Source organism: Monodon monoceros, unplaced genomic scaffold (assembly GCF_005190385.1).
Source record: "Monodon monoceros isolate NGI ecotype Baffin Bay Population unplaced genomic scaffold, NGI_Narwhal_1 Super_Scaffold_18, whole genome shotgun sequence".
NCBI classification, from domain to species: domain Eukaryota; kingdom Metazoa; phylum Chordata; class Mammalia; order Artiodactyla; family Monodontidae; genus Monodon; species Monodon monoceros.
In genome coordinates, this window is record NW_021703774.1 from 72,796,685 (window position 1) to 72,811,817 (window position 15,133).

Sequence of the window (15,133 nt, forward strand, 5' to 3'; positions counted from 1 at the left end):
AGGATTTTCCCAGGGGGCAGAACCAGGGGAAGCCAGATAGACCAACCAAGGAACTTACTCCTGTGTTGGGGCAGGTGGTCCTTGACCCCCAGATTTGATATACACTGTTGTTCTGGTTATCTATTGCCACCTCAAAATTTAGTGGATTAAAATAACAATTATTTGTTGGGACCTAATCAAACTTATAAGCTTTTGCACAGCAAAGAAAACCATTAAAAAAAAAAAAGACAACCTTCAGAATGGGAGAGAGTATTTGCAAATGATGTGACGAACATTTAATCTCCAAAATATACAAATAGCTTATACAACTCAACAACAAAAAAACAAATAGGGGCTTCCCTGGTGGCGCAGTGGTTGAGAGTCCGCCTGCCAATGCAGGGGACACGGGTTCGTGCCCCGGTCCGGGAGGATCCCTCATGCCGCGGAGCGGCTGGGCCCGTGAGCCATGGCCGCTGAGCCTGTGCGTCCAGAGCCTATGCTCCGCAATGGGAGAGGCCACAACAGTGAGAGGCCCGCGTACCGCAAAAAAAAAAAACAAAAACAAAAACAAATAACTGGGGCTTCCCTGATGGCACAGTGGTTGGGAGTCCGCCTGCCAAAGCAGGGTACACAGGTTCGAGCCCTGGTCCAGGAGGATCCCACATGCCCCAGAGCAACTAGGCCCGTATGCCACAACTACTGGGGCCTGAGTGCCTGGAGCCCATGCTCTGCAACAAGAGAAGCCACCACAATGAGAAGCCCACACACCACAACGAAGAGTAGCCCCTGCTCGAGGCAGCTAGAGAAAGCCAGCGCGCAGCAACAAAGACCAAAGGCAGCCAAAAATAAAATAAATAAAACAAACAAACAACGCAATCGAAAAATGGGCAGAAGATCTTAATAGACATTTCTCCAAAGAAGACATACAGATGGCCAGTAGGCACATGAAACGATGCTCAACGTCACTAATTATAAGAGAAATGCAAATCAGAGCTACAATGAGGTACCACCTCACACCGGTAAGAGTGGCCATCATTATTTATTTATTTATATTTGGCTGCGTTGGGTCTTTGTTGCTGCGCGCGGGCAGCGAGCGGGGGGCTACTCTTGTCGTGGTGCGCAGGCTTCTCATTGCGGTGGCTTCTCTTGTTGCGGAGCACGGGCTCTAGGCGTGCGGGCTTCAGTAGTTGTGGCACTTAGGCTCAGTAGTTGTGGCTTGCGGGCTCTAGAGCGCAGTCTCAGTAGTTGTGGTGCACGGGCTTAGCTGCTCCATGGCATGTGGGATCTTCCCGGACCAGGGCTCGAACCCGTGCCGCCTACATGAGCAGGCGGATTCTCAACCACTGTGCCACCAGGGAAGAGAATGGCCATCATTAAAAAGCCTACAAGGGGCTTCCCTGGTGGCTCAGTGGTTAAGAATCTGCCTGCCAATGCAAGGGACACAGGTTTGCGCCCTGGTCCAGGAAAACCCCACATGCCATGGAGCAACTAAGCCTGTGCACCACAACTACTGAGCCTGCGCTCTAGAGCCTGGGAGCCACAACTACTGAGCCCGCGTGCCACGACTACTGAAGCCCGTGCACCTAGAGCCCTTGCTCCGCAACAAGAGAAGCCACCCCAATGAGAAGCCCTCGCACTGCAACAAAGAGTAGCCCCTGCTTGCCGCAACTAGAGAAAGCCTGCACGCAGCAACAAAGACCCAACACAGCCAAAAATAAATTAAATAAATAAATAAATAAATAAAAAGTCTACAGATAACAAATACTGGAGAGGGTGTGAAGAAAAGGGAACCCTCCTACACTGTTGGTGGAAATGTAATTTGGTGCAGCCATTATGGAAAACAGTATGGAGGTTCCTCAGAAAACTAAAAATAGAATTACCATATGATCCAGCAATCCCACTCCTGGGCATATACCTGAACAAGACTTGAATTCAAAAAGATACATGCACCCCTATGATGATAGCAGCATTATTCACAGTAGCCAAGACATGGAAACAACCTAAATATCCACCGACAGGAATGGATAAAGAAGATGTGGTACATATATACAATGGAATACTATTCAGCCATAAAAATGAATGAACTAATGCCACTTGCAGCAACATGGATGGACCTAGAGATTATCACTTACTAAGTGAAGTGAGTCAGAAAGAGAAAGACAAATACCATATCATATCACTTACATGTGGAATCTAAAATACAGCACAAATGAACCTATCTATAAAACAGGAACAGACTCACAGACATAGAGATCAGACTTGTTGTTGCCAAGGTGGGGAGGGAGGGAGGGAGAGGGATGGGCTGGGAATTTGGGGTTAGTAGATGCAAGCTGTTACATCTTTTTTAAATTTAATGAATTAATTTTTAAATTTTTGGCTGCGTTGGGTCTTCCTTGCTGCATGCGGGCTTTCTCTAGTTGTGGCGAGCGGGGGCTACTCTTTGTTGCAGAGCCCGGGCTCTAGGTGCACGGGCTTCAGTAGTTGTGGCACATGGGCTCAGTAGTTGTGGCTCGCAGACTTTAGAGCGCAGGCTCAGTAGCTGTTGCACACAGGCTTAGTTGCTCCGCGGCATGTGGGATCTCCCCAGACCAGGGCTCGAACCCATGTCCCCTGCATTGGCAGGGGGATTCTTAACCACTGCACCACCAGGGAAGCTCGCAAACTATTACATTTAGAATGGATAAACAACAAGATCCTACTGTACAGTACAGGGAACTACATCCAATCTCCTGGGATAAACCATAATGGAAAAGAATATTTAAAAAAAAGAATGTCTGTATGTACAAAACTGAGCCACTCTGCTGTTCAGCAGAGACTGGCACAACATTGTAAACCAACTATACCTCAATTTTTAAAAATAACAATTATTTGTTATCCCCACAGTTCCTTTGGCTCCAAAGGGCTTCGTTGGGCACTCTGGCTCAGGGTATCTCATGTGATTATAGTTACACAGCTGAAGCTGGAGCAGCTAGGGGCTGACTGGGCATCTCACTTTCTTCATATATTCTTGGAGCTTCTCAGTGGCTCTCTGTCTAGGCAAATTTGGGCTTCCTCACAAGATGGTGGCCTCAGGGCAGTTGGAGTGCTAACTTAGGGGGTCCCAGCATAAGTGTTCCAGCAAACGAGGCAGAAGCTGCATTGTCTTTCAGGACCTAGCCTCAGAGGCTATAGAGCATTACTTCCTCTATGCTCTACTGGTCAAGCAGCCACTGGCACATCCAGGTTCAAGGGATGAGAACATACACAAGCCACTCAGTGGTCAATAGATTAGTGACTAGTGACTGCTGGGTGTTTCCTAGGCGTTCCTTTTCTGAATGAGAGTTTTGCTTGCGATTGACTTTTCCTGTTCCACCATTGTATATCAGGTGTGTTGGGGGCTGACAGTTTGTCTTTGGTTTATAGTTTGCTGGACCACAAAGAGCCACGTGAGGAACTGACAGATTTTGAGTAGCTGAAGGGACGTACTGCTGCACAGTTTGGTAGTTATCTATCTAAACTCCATTCTCCTCTTCTTCCTCAATAAAACAATTCTTATATTTCCCACATCCCCTTGCATCTAAGAGTGGTCATGTGAGAAAATTCTGGCCAATGAGATGTCAGCCAAAGTTGTTGGATGAGACATCCAAGAAGGCTTTTTAAAAGGGGGCAAAAAAATTGATATTGATTCTCTTCTGCTCTTTCCCCTTTCCTCCTGATTTCTGTCTGGAATGCAGATATGAAAGCTGGAGCTCCATTCAGTCACCTTGGACCATGAGTTAACCTTAAGAATGAAAATCACAGTCTGAGAATGGTGATACAGAGAGATAGAATGGTGATAGAGATAAAGAGGTAGAGAATGGTGATAGAGATAGATGGGCTCTGTTGATGATGGAGCTACTGTGAACCACTTCCCCATGGACATTTTTTACACAAGAGAAAAATAAAACTCCAGTCTTATTTCTGGTCTCCATTATTAGCAGCTAAATGCAGTTTTTACCTTAGACAGTATGTCTTCCTCACTTGATTATCCAAAGCAGGGGCTCCTTTGGTTTCACTCATTATTTTTATTCCCTGAAACTTACATAGACTCTGGCACAGGGTAAGCGCTCAGTAAATGCTGATTGAATGAATGCCTAGCACTTTAAGTTACAGCTGATTTATTTAACTGTCTGGGTTTGGTAAGGTGCAAAGAATCTCCCCCCACCCTATCCTGCCCTCAGCTACTGCCTTCAACCCTGCTCTGTCAGCAGACTTCCCCGCCCCGGAACACATCTCTCAAGCACACCTCATGGCTTTCTTGTCATTTTCATGGAATACAAGTCTTGAACAGTCCAGTTTTAAAATTTCAATCTTATATTCAATTCCCAGGTCACACACCCCCAGCTCAGGTTGGACCCACAGCCCAGAGACCTGAAATGGCAAAGGATGGGGGGTACCTTTATCTTCGTCCTTCTTCCACCCTCCCTCCACTTCCTGCCTCTGGCTTCTAGAGGGCTGGAATGGTGGGAGAAAGGAAAAAGGTAATTTTATATGACCAGGGCTGTTAGAACCTTCTGTATGACAGATGCCTAAGTTCTGGCTTTCTCTTGGGGGGCGGTATTTGAGGAGGCTCACGGAGTCTCCACACTGCATGGTCCTTGATGTCTGCAGTGCATCTCCAACTGACATCTTGCACAGTACCCTGAGCTTCTAGCCCACAGTACCTTGCCATTAGAGTCTTCTTGCCCTGCAGGGGTCTCTCTTGGACAGGGTCCCATCTAGATGGTTAAAGCCCAGGTACTTTCCATGATGTCCTCTTGGCCCATGAGAAACTCCCACATCCTTCCCATGCCAGGTGCTGGAAGTACAGGCTACTCTTCAGCACTGCTGTTCCAGGGCCAGGCTCCAGTCAATGTCTAATATGCCCCATTCACCAAACTGTCCGCATATACTCATCTCTATGTTCATATGCATCTCTCAAATGCCAGTAAACTCATGTCAGTTTTTCCAAAACTCTCTCAAAGTGCTTTGCTTGAGCTCTGTAGCAGCACTAGGACAATAATTCCATTACACAAGAATCATCCAGCCAAGGACTGAGTTTCCTGCAAACACCTGCAATCTCCTGGTACTCTCCTTACTTGGTCTGTAGCCTCTGCTCACCTATCTAAGAATGAGGAAGGGGAAATAACAATGCATTACAGAACAGACCAAAAACCCTATCTCCGTAACTCTCCATTCCCTTGTCAATATTCTTGTTTATAGAGGTTGAAGATGATGATAAGGGACTATCATTGTTAGAGGAGTTGTTCTCTTTTGTCTGTCCAGTAAAGTCTTTCTCTACAATGTAGAGTGCCTACATGCTCTTCTCTCCTTGAGGACTCAGCTCAAACTCTAAGACAACAAGAAAAATCTCTTTGAACATCACGTTACGCATGCACAACCAACTTTAATTTTTACAACCACGTCTTGAGTTAGAGAAAAAAGGTAATTAAGACTTAAGGAGGTAGGACCTCCTGGTTAAACATGGTGGATTGAGCACACACATTTATCTCTGCTTCATCCAGAAACCACATCAAAATGAGAGTAAGGAAATTTAAAAACATAAAGGAGAAGATGAGAGATGTAATTTTGAAAAATGGAAAGTCATATGTGTAAAGTTTTAAATCCTTAAGTTTGAATATTTTCCATTCTACTCATGAGGTAGGGAGTGGAAAACCAAACAGGAATAAAATAATTGGAGTCTTAGAACTTGTAAAGACTTTAAAGATTAAAAGTTCTTTGTCCTCTGGAAGCAGGGGCAAGGGGACTGAAAATTCCTTTTTGGGGATAATGATTGGCCCAGGAGACAAAGTTTACAGGAGGTAGAAGACTGATCTCTCCCTCACCCACCACACAGTGAGTCACCCCCAGCTGACCATCTCTGGCACCTCCACAGGGCTTCCAGTCAGCTCTCTTGGACCTCACGCTTAAGTTGGAACAGACAGCCAAGGCTTGCCAGAGAGTTGAAGGCAGCCTCAAACATAAAAGTCATAAGCCAAAAGAAAAGGAACCTGGCGGGTAATGAAGGGAGCAGAAGAAAATGTCCAAAAACCTACAATTAATATCTTCAGAAATCAAGAGAAAATATTGCACCCATGATAAAAGAAAGGATGTTATTTTTAAAAGGAACATTCAGAAAATAATAAAGACTTGTGCTCGCTTTGGCAGCACATATACTAAAGTTGGAACGGTACAGAGAAGATTAGCATGGCCCCTGCACAAGGATGACACGTAAATTCGTGAAGTGTTCCAAATTTTTTTTTTTTTTAAAGGAAGAGGAAGTGAGGCAAGCGGAACCAAGGCCTGGGGTTGGCTGATGGTATGGAGTAGTTGCCATTTCTCACTAGCTGATGGCATTTTATTTTATTTTATTTTATTTATTTTTTTGGCTGCGTTTGGTCTTCGTTGCTGTGCACGGGCTTTCTCTAGTTGCGGCGAGCGGGGGCTACTCTTCGTTGCGGTGCGTGGGCTTCTCACTGCAGTGGCTTCTCTTGTTGCGGAGTACAGGCTCTAGGCACACGGACTTCAGTAGTTGTGGCACGTGGGCTCAGTAGTTGTGGTGCACGGGCTTACTTGCTCCACGGCATATGGGATCTTCTGGAACCAGGGATTAAACCTGTGTCCCCTGCATTGGCGGGCGGATTCTTAACCACTGCACCACCAGGGAAGTACCTGTTCCATATCTTTTGTATAACTGATTCACTTTGCTGTACGTCTGAAACTAACACAACACTGTAAATCAACTATACTCCGATAAAAATTTTTTTTAAAAAGAAAATAATAAAGACTTCTTGGAAATTAAAAATAAGAAGTGAGGAACTTCCCTGGCAGTCCAGTGGTTAACACTCCACCCTTCCACTGCAGGTAGCATAGGTTCAATACCTGGTCAGGGAACTAAGATCCCATATGTACATCCAGCCAAAAATTAATTAATTAATTAATTAAATAAAAATAAAAATATGGAAGTGTGCGGAATTCCCTGGCAGTCCAGTGGTTAAGACGTGGCACTTTCACTGCCATGGGCTGAGCTCAATTCCTGATCAGGTAACTAAGATTCCCACAAGCTGCGTGGCATGGGCGAAAAAAATGAAGGAAAAATAAAGGAAAAAAATGGAAGTAGAAGTTAGTAATTTAATAAAAAAGATTCTAAGATAAAGTTGAAGAAATATCCTGGAGAGTAGAATAAAAATACAAAGAAATAGAAAATATGAAATAAATGTAAGAAAATAAGAGGTTCAGTCTAGGAGACAGAATATCTGGGTAAAAGGAGTTTTAGAAAGAGAGAAGAAATAGTCAGTGGGAAAATTATTAAAGAAATAATTCAATAACAATTTCCTGCACTGAAGGACATGAGTCTCCAGATTGAAAGGGCCCATTAAATGCCTAGCACATTAAATTTAAAGAAACAAAAATTAAAAAAAATCAAACACCCAAGGGTTTTTCATCATGGAATTTTAGAGTAAATATTAAGAGCAACTTCTAAAGTCTTCCAGAGAGAAAATCAGGTTGTATACAAAAGATACTCAGCTGCATATTCAGAATGGCATTGGATTTAATAATATTCCAAAAAACTAGAAAACAGTGGGGCAATGCCCTCAAAATTCTAAACAAACATTATTTTTAATATAAAATTGTATACTCCGCCAAGATGTTTTCAGGCATGCAAAGACAGGAAATTTGCTTTCTGGGCTCCCTTCCTCAGGAAGCTAGTGGATGATGAATTCCACTAACACAGAGCATGAAACCAGGGAAAATCAGAACATGGTATCTAGGAGACAGAGGATCCACACAGAAGAGAAACAAAGGGATTCCCTGGATGACGGTGTAGGGAAGAGCCAGGACAACTTTGCAGCAGGCCTCATGCAACCAGCCAGATTGGAACAGAAGGCCATCACATGTGGTCATCAGGCTACCTACTTTGTTTGACCGATTTGAGAGGTTTACACTTCTAACAGAGGGAATGAAAATGAAACAAAGAAACAAAAGAGCCCAAGGCAATTATAAATTCTGGGAGAAACAAAACTGTGCATAGGAGTCAAATTTAATAGTGGCTTAATAGTGAACAGAGTTTGCATAGTCATAATTATACAAACAGTAAACACCAATTTATCCAAAAATCATTGTCTACTATTGGAAGAGGGGATGAGTGTTGCATGTGGAGTAAAGAGCTAAATCCCAATCTTCTATCATAAAAAGTGTACTAAGTGAACTAAGGATTTTATTGATTTTATTACCAAAATTTGCAAAGCAACATTTCCTAAAAGCAGTAGGTTGGAGAGGTTTATTTTGTTTCTGATGAGCTATAGGTTTAGGGTTTTTTTCTCAAAAAACTGCAGATGGGCTTCCCTAGCGGTCCAGTGGTTAAGACTCTGCCCTTCCAATGCAGGTGGCATGTGTTCGAATCCTGTTTGGGGAACTAAGATCCTACATGCTGTAGCAGTATGGCCAAAAAAAATTAAATAAATAAAATGCGCAAAAAATACTGAAATTTCCTACATCTGTTATAGAATTTCATGGAGATCTCTCTCTACATACATTAAAAGCAGCTATTAGAATTGTATAGGGAATTCCCTGGTGGTCCAGTGGTTACGACTCCACACTTTCACTGCCAAGGGCCCGGGTTCAATTCCTGGTCAGGAAAATAAGATCCAGGAAGCCTTGCAGCCAAAAACAAAAGGAAGTGTATAAATTGTCATTCATCTCTCACACAATATGAAAACAGTGTTATCTCTGAAACAGCTTAAGTCGGTTTTACTTGTGATGGTGATTAAAAATGCAGATTAGGGCTTCCCTGGTGGCGCAGTGGTTGAGAGTCCGCCTGCCGATGCAGGGGACACGGGTTCGTGCCCCGGTCCGGAAAGATCTCACATGCCGCGGAGCGGCTGGGCCCGTGAGCCATGGCCGCTGAGCCTGTGCGTCCAGAGCCTGCGCTCCGCAACGGGAGAGGCCACAACAGTGAGAGGCCCGCGTACCGCAAAAAAAAAAAAAAAATTCAGATTAGTGACCCCACCCAAGATGTACTGAACCAGTATATCTCTGAGAACCAGAAGTGACATATGACTGCATCCCCCAATGATTGTTATGTGTCCTAATGGAATCTATTAGAAAAACACATCTTGGATTACTCTAATGTGTTTTCACATTATAATAATTTATTTTGCATCAAATTTGTCCTCTCAGGATAGGAAGTTACTTTCCTCATAACTCTGAAGTGCATAAAGTGTTGATTCTATCAATATTTCAAACAATACCTCATTCTGTTGTTTCATCATTATAGTCTTAACTCATTTGTCATATAGCTCTGATTTCTCTATCCTGACATCAGATAATCGCCTTGTGTTTTATTCATATTTTAACTCCATTCCATTCTCAGGAAGGTCAGTAAAACAATATCTCACGGGACTTCCCCGGTGGCGCAGTGGTTAAGAATCCGCCTGCCAATGCAGGGGACACGGGTTCGAGCCCTGGTCTGGGAAGATCTCACATGCCACAGAGCAACTAAGCCCATGTGCCACAACTACTGAGCCTGTGCTCTAGAGCCCACGCACCACAACTACTGAGTACACGTGCTGCAACTACTGAAGCCCATGCGTCTAGAGCCTGTGCTCCGCAACAAAGAGAAGCCACCGCAATGAGAAGCCCACGCACCACTACGAAGAGTAGCCCCTGCTCGCCGCAACTAGAGAAAGCCTGCACGCAGTAATGAAGACCCAACGCAGCCAAAAATAAATAAATAAATAAATTTATTTTAAAAAAAGAATATCTCACAAGTATTGTCAAAATATGACATTGTAATATAAAATAAAATCTGAGGGAAAATATATTTTATAAAACTATATGAAAATTGACCAAACAAGGAAACAATAAAGACTAAAAAATGAGCTAATTGCCAATTTAAGAAGTTAAAAAAAAAACAGCAGAGTAAACCCAAAGAAAATGGGAGCATATAATAGAATTCCAGGCTGATGTTTATTTTCCATCAAGATTTTACATACAATTCCAATGTGGTTTTGTATCTATTATTGCCAATTAGAAGCCTGTTGTCCAACCTTCTTTTTTCTTTTCTTTTTTCTTTTCTTCCTTCCTTCCTTCCTTCCTTTTCTTTCTTTCATAGACTATATTTTCATGGCTCTAATGTGTGTAGGGGGATAATAAGAGAGGATGAATTTGGGGTATTTTGAGGTTAAAAGGACAGGACTTCAACATTGCTTGGCAGTAAGGATGCAAGAAAAGAGAAAAACAAAAGATGATTCAGCCCCTTAGAGAAAAACAAAAACAAGAACAGGCAAGGGCATGGGGAAGAAGATGGGTTGGGTGTTGTAGGACACTTAATTAAAAATTCCTGTATCTGGATGGCTCTATGGATTTGAAACTCTGGAATGCATTTCGACCTATAGGCTGAAGCTACAAATGCAGACGTCATAAAAATATGACAGATGTTGGAGATCCAGAGAATGAGATGTTGGGGATGTTGAGAGAGAGAGGGCATAGAGTGAGAAGTAAGAAAGCCCAGGATGGAACTCCCAAGGAATACTAATGTTTAAGGAAAAAGCAGAGAAAGAGAAGCCTGAAAAGAAAGTGAAATAGAGGGGCCAAAAAATGGGGGTGGAGAGTGGAGAGAGTGCCATCACGGAAACCAGGAGAAGAAACAAGTTTCAAGAAGAAAATGCTTAACAGGGCCAAATGCTACGGAGAGAGCAAGCAAGGTAAGGGTTAGAGTCGATAAGGAGGATGTCACTGGTGACCTTGGGAAGAGGTTTCTTCAGGGATGCAGGAGGTGGAGGAAGAGCGATTGTAACAGGCTGAGGGGTGAGCAGAAGGTTTGGAGGTGGAGAAGACTTCTCTTTGGAATAGCGGAGATGTGAAAAAGAAAGAGACTGGGGGAATTCGCTGGCAGTCCAGTGGTTAGGACTCCATGCTTTCACTGCCGAGGGCCCGGGTTCAATCCCTGGTCAGGGAATTAAGATCCCACAAGCCTCACAGCATGGCAAGAAAAAAAAAAAGAGAGAGAGAGAGAGACAGGGTGGTGGCTGAAAGAAGGAGTGGGGGATTTGATTGTCTCTTTTTTAACATTTTTTATTGGAGTATAGTTGATTTACAACGTTGTGTTAGTTTCAGAGGTACAGCAAAGTGAATCAGTTATACATATACATATATCCACTCTTTTTTTTTTTAAAGATTCTTTTCCCATATAGGCCATTACAGAGTATTGAGTAGAGTTCCCTGTGCTATACAGCAGGTTCTTATTTGTTATCTATTCTATATATAGTAGTGTGTATATGTCAATCTCAGTCTCCCAATTTATCCCTCCCCACCCATCCCCTGGTAACCATGTTTGTTTTCTACATCCGTGAGTCTACTTCTGTTCTGTAAATAAGTTCAGTTGTACCCTTTTTTTAAGATTCCACATATAAATGATATATTATGATATTTGTCTTTCTGTGTCTGACTTACTTCACTCAGTATGACAATCTCTAGGTCCATCCATGTCGCTGCAAATGGCATTATTTCATTCTTTTTTATGGCTGAGTAATATTCCATTGTATATATGTACCACATCTTTATCCATTCCTCTACTGATGGACATTCAGGTTGCTTCCACGTCCTGGTTATTATAAATAGTGCTGCAATGAACATTGGGGTGCATGTATCTTTTTGAATTATGGTTTTCTCTAGTATATGCCCAGGAGTGGGATTGCTGGATCATATGGCAGTTCCATTCATAGTTTTTTAAGGAAACTCCATACTGTTCTCCATAGTGGCTGTACCAATTACATTCCCACCAACAGTGTAGGAGTGTTCCCTTTTCTCCACACCCTCTCTGGCATTTATTATTTGTAGATTTTTTGATGATGGCCATTCTGACCAGTGTGAGGTGATACCTCATTGTTGTTTTGATTTGCATTTCTCTAATAATTAGTGATGAAGAGCATCTTTTCAAGTGCTTTTGACCATCTGTATGTCTTCTTTGGAGAAATGTCTATTTAGATCTTCTGCCCATTTTTTAATTGGGTAATTTGTTTTTTTGATACTGAGCTGCATGAGCTGTTTGTATATTTTGGAGATTAATCCTTTGTTGGTTGCTTCATTTGCAAATATTTTCTCCCATTCTGAGGGTTGTCTTTTGGTCTTGTTTATGGTTTCCTTTGCTATACAAAATGTTTTAAGTTTAATTAGATCCCATTTATCTATTTTTGTTTTTATTTTCATTACTCTAGGAGGTGGGTCAAAAAAGATCTTGTCAAAGAGTGTTCTGCCTATGTTTTCCTCTAAGAGTTTTATAATGTTTGGCTTTACATTTAGGTCTTTAATCCATTTTGAGTTTATTTTTGTGTACTGTGTTAGGAAGTGTTCTAATTTCATTCTTTTACATGTAGCTGTCCAGTTTTCCCAGAACCACTTATTGAAGAGGCTGTCTTTTCACCATTGTATATTCTTGCCTCCTTCGTCATAGATTAGGTTACCATAGGTGTGTGGCTTTATCTCTGGGCTTTCTATCCTGTTCCATTGATCTATATTTCTGTTTTTGTGCCAGTACCATACTGTTTTGATTACTGTAGCTTTGTAGTATAGTCTGAGGTCAGGGAGCCCGATTCCTCCAGCTCCATCTTTTTTTTTTTTTTTTGCGATACATCGGCCTCTCACTGTTGTGGCCTCTCCCGTGGTGGAGCACAGGCTCCGGACACGCAGGCTCAGTGGCCATGGCTCATGGGCCCAGCCGCTCCGCAGCATGTGGGATCTTCCTGGACCTGGGCATGAACCCGTGTCCCCTGCATCAGCAGGTGGACTCTCAACCACTGCGCCACCAGGGAAGCCCCAGCTCCATCTTTTTTAAAGAATTTTTTAAATTAATTAATTTTTTTTTTTTGGCTGCATTGGGTATTTGTTGCTGTGCATGGGCTTTCTCTAGTTGCAGTTAGCGTGGGCTACTCTTCATTGCTGTGTGTGGGCTTCTCATTGCGGTGGCTTCTCTTGTTGCAGAACACGGGCTCTAGGCGTGCAGGCTTCAGTAGCTGTGGCATGAGGGCTCAGTAATTGTGTCTCACAAGCTCTAGAGCGCAGGCTCAGCAGTTGTGGAACACCAGCTTAGTTGCTCCATGGCCTGTGGGATCCTCCCAGACCAGGGATCAAACCCGTGTCCCCTGCATGGGCAGGCAGTTTCCTAACCATTGTGTCACCAGGGAAGTCCTGGTGATTTTATTTTTGAAAGACAACATGTGAGCTTTTCTGATTACAAAGTAGTTACATATTCTTTTCATGCAACTCAGAAAGCACAGAAAGGACTTCTCTGGTGGTCCAGTGGTAAAGAATCCACCTTACAATGCAGGGGACGCGGATTCAATCCTTTGTCAGGGAACTAAGATCCCACATGCCACGGGCAACTAAGCCCCTGTGTCACAACTACTGAGCTCATGCACCTCAACTAGAGCCCGCGTGTCGCAAACTGCAGAGCCCACGTGCTCTGGAGCCTGCGCACCACAACTAGAGAAGAGAAAACCCACACACCACAACTAGAGAGAAGCCCACGTGCCGCAACGAAAGATCCCGTGTGCTGCAACTAAGACCCGATGCAGCCAAAAATAAATAAAATAAAAAAATAATAAATAGACCTTTAAAAAAAAGCTCAGAAGAGTGAAAAGAATAGACAATTCTTCTATAAACCCAGTTGACAGAGGTGACATCATCCTTATGTGATGGTCCTTTAATTCACCCACATGTATTTGAATAAAAATTGGCAACTTTGAAGGATGCTTGTTTCATTTCATACATCGTGAGCATTTTCCCTTTCCATAAATAACCTATAATATTTTTCTTATTATGAAGGAAATATACATTGTAAAATAAAACATCAACCAGCAAAGTATAAAGTCTCAGGTAAGGTTATTGATAGAGTGGACTTGATGTGTACATGCCAAGTGGAAAGCACTGGCAGAGCAGATTCTGAAGACAGAAGAGACAGGAGAGAGGACATAACTGCTGCCAGGAGGGGCTGGAGGAGGTGGGAGAGAAGGGGTTCAGACTTCCTGAGGGCCTTGCCTCCTTCTGTAATGGTGACATCTTCCGCTGAGAGTGATAGGGGAGAAAAGGAAGGTGTGATGAAGTCGTTGCTGCAGGGAAATGGTGAGAGGGCTGCTGATAATGGGAAATAGCTGTTTTGTGGTGGCTCACATTCCAGTGAGATAGACTGCGTTTTGATCTTGGTTCTGACCCCTAATTAGCTAAGCATCCTTGCTCAAATGACTTAACCTCTCTGAACGTGACAAGTCTAGAAGAAAAAGCTGAAAAGGTAGATGGTTGAGAACCAATCCATGCTTGGGGTTTAGCCGGGCAAGTGTGGGGTAAAACGGAGCTTGGGAGATGAAGTTATTGGCAAGATAGTGCTTTAAATGATAGGTTATGAGGTCTTTGCTCATTAGAGATGGAAACTAAGCAAGGAAGAAGCTATCAGTAAAAGAAATTGAGTTCAAAGAAGTAAAGTTATTTTTACGTTTCCCTGTACTACAAAAGTAACATTCTGAAACATTTTCAAACATTCATAAAAGCAACACCTCCCCACAAATCTGGGTTTCTATCCTCCAGAAATAAATACTAAGACATTTTCACCTCTGTCTTGGCAGGCCTCCTGTTAATCTTGGAAACAATAGGTATAATTAAACATTTAAGTGTCACCCATGCTATGCAGCCCAGGCCTCAGAGGCTGAAACTGACTGGCTACTTTTCTTTTATCAACAGGTTACAAAGGCCAGAGAAAAAAACCATACTGAACAGATTAGGTCCAAGATGGTGGACAAAGTAGGCTAAAGGTCGCCGCTTTCCTTGCCTTGATTCATCTCTCTGTTTCCATACCAACCCCTGAGAACTGAAGGACACTTGCCCTGATTTATCTGTGTTTGCTTCGAATGTACCTGCTATTTGGCAGAGATGCTTTGCAGCTGTACTTTGCAAGATACAGTGTTCAACTGCCCCCAAACCAGCTCTGAATTGACCCGCCTGCATAGATGAAACCTGAAGCAGTCCGAGTGTTACCTCTGCTTCACTACCCTGCTAAGATCTCCACACAAAGGGGGCATTTGCACTTTACCAGAAGAGTTTATGCCATGTGCAAAGGAATGTGGAAGACTGCACATGCCACGGCTGCCCCTGAAAATCCCTGCCC

The 15,133-nt window shown here is 43.1% G+C and overlaps 1 non-coding gene across 1 annotated transcript; it reads left to right on the forward strand.

The window, feature by feature from the left end:
• The first annotated feature begins 6,128 nt into the window (after positions 1-6,128).
• Positions 6,129-6,235, forward strand: LOC114900201. Its single transcript, XR_003794804.1, has one exon. It is a non-coding gene; the product is annotated as a U6 spliceosomal RNA (small nuclear RNA).
• Positions 6,236-15,133: the final 8,898 nt, after the last annotated feature.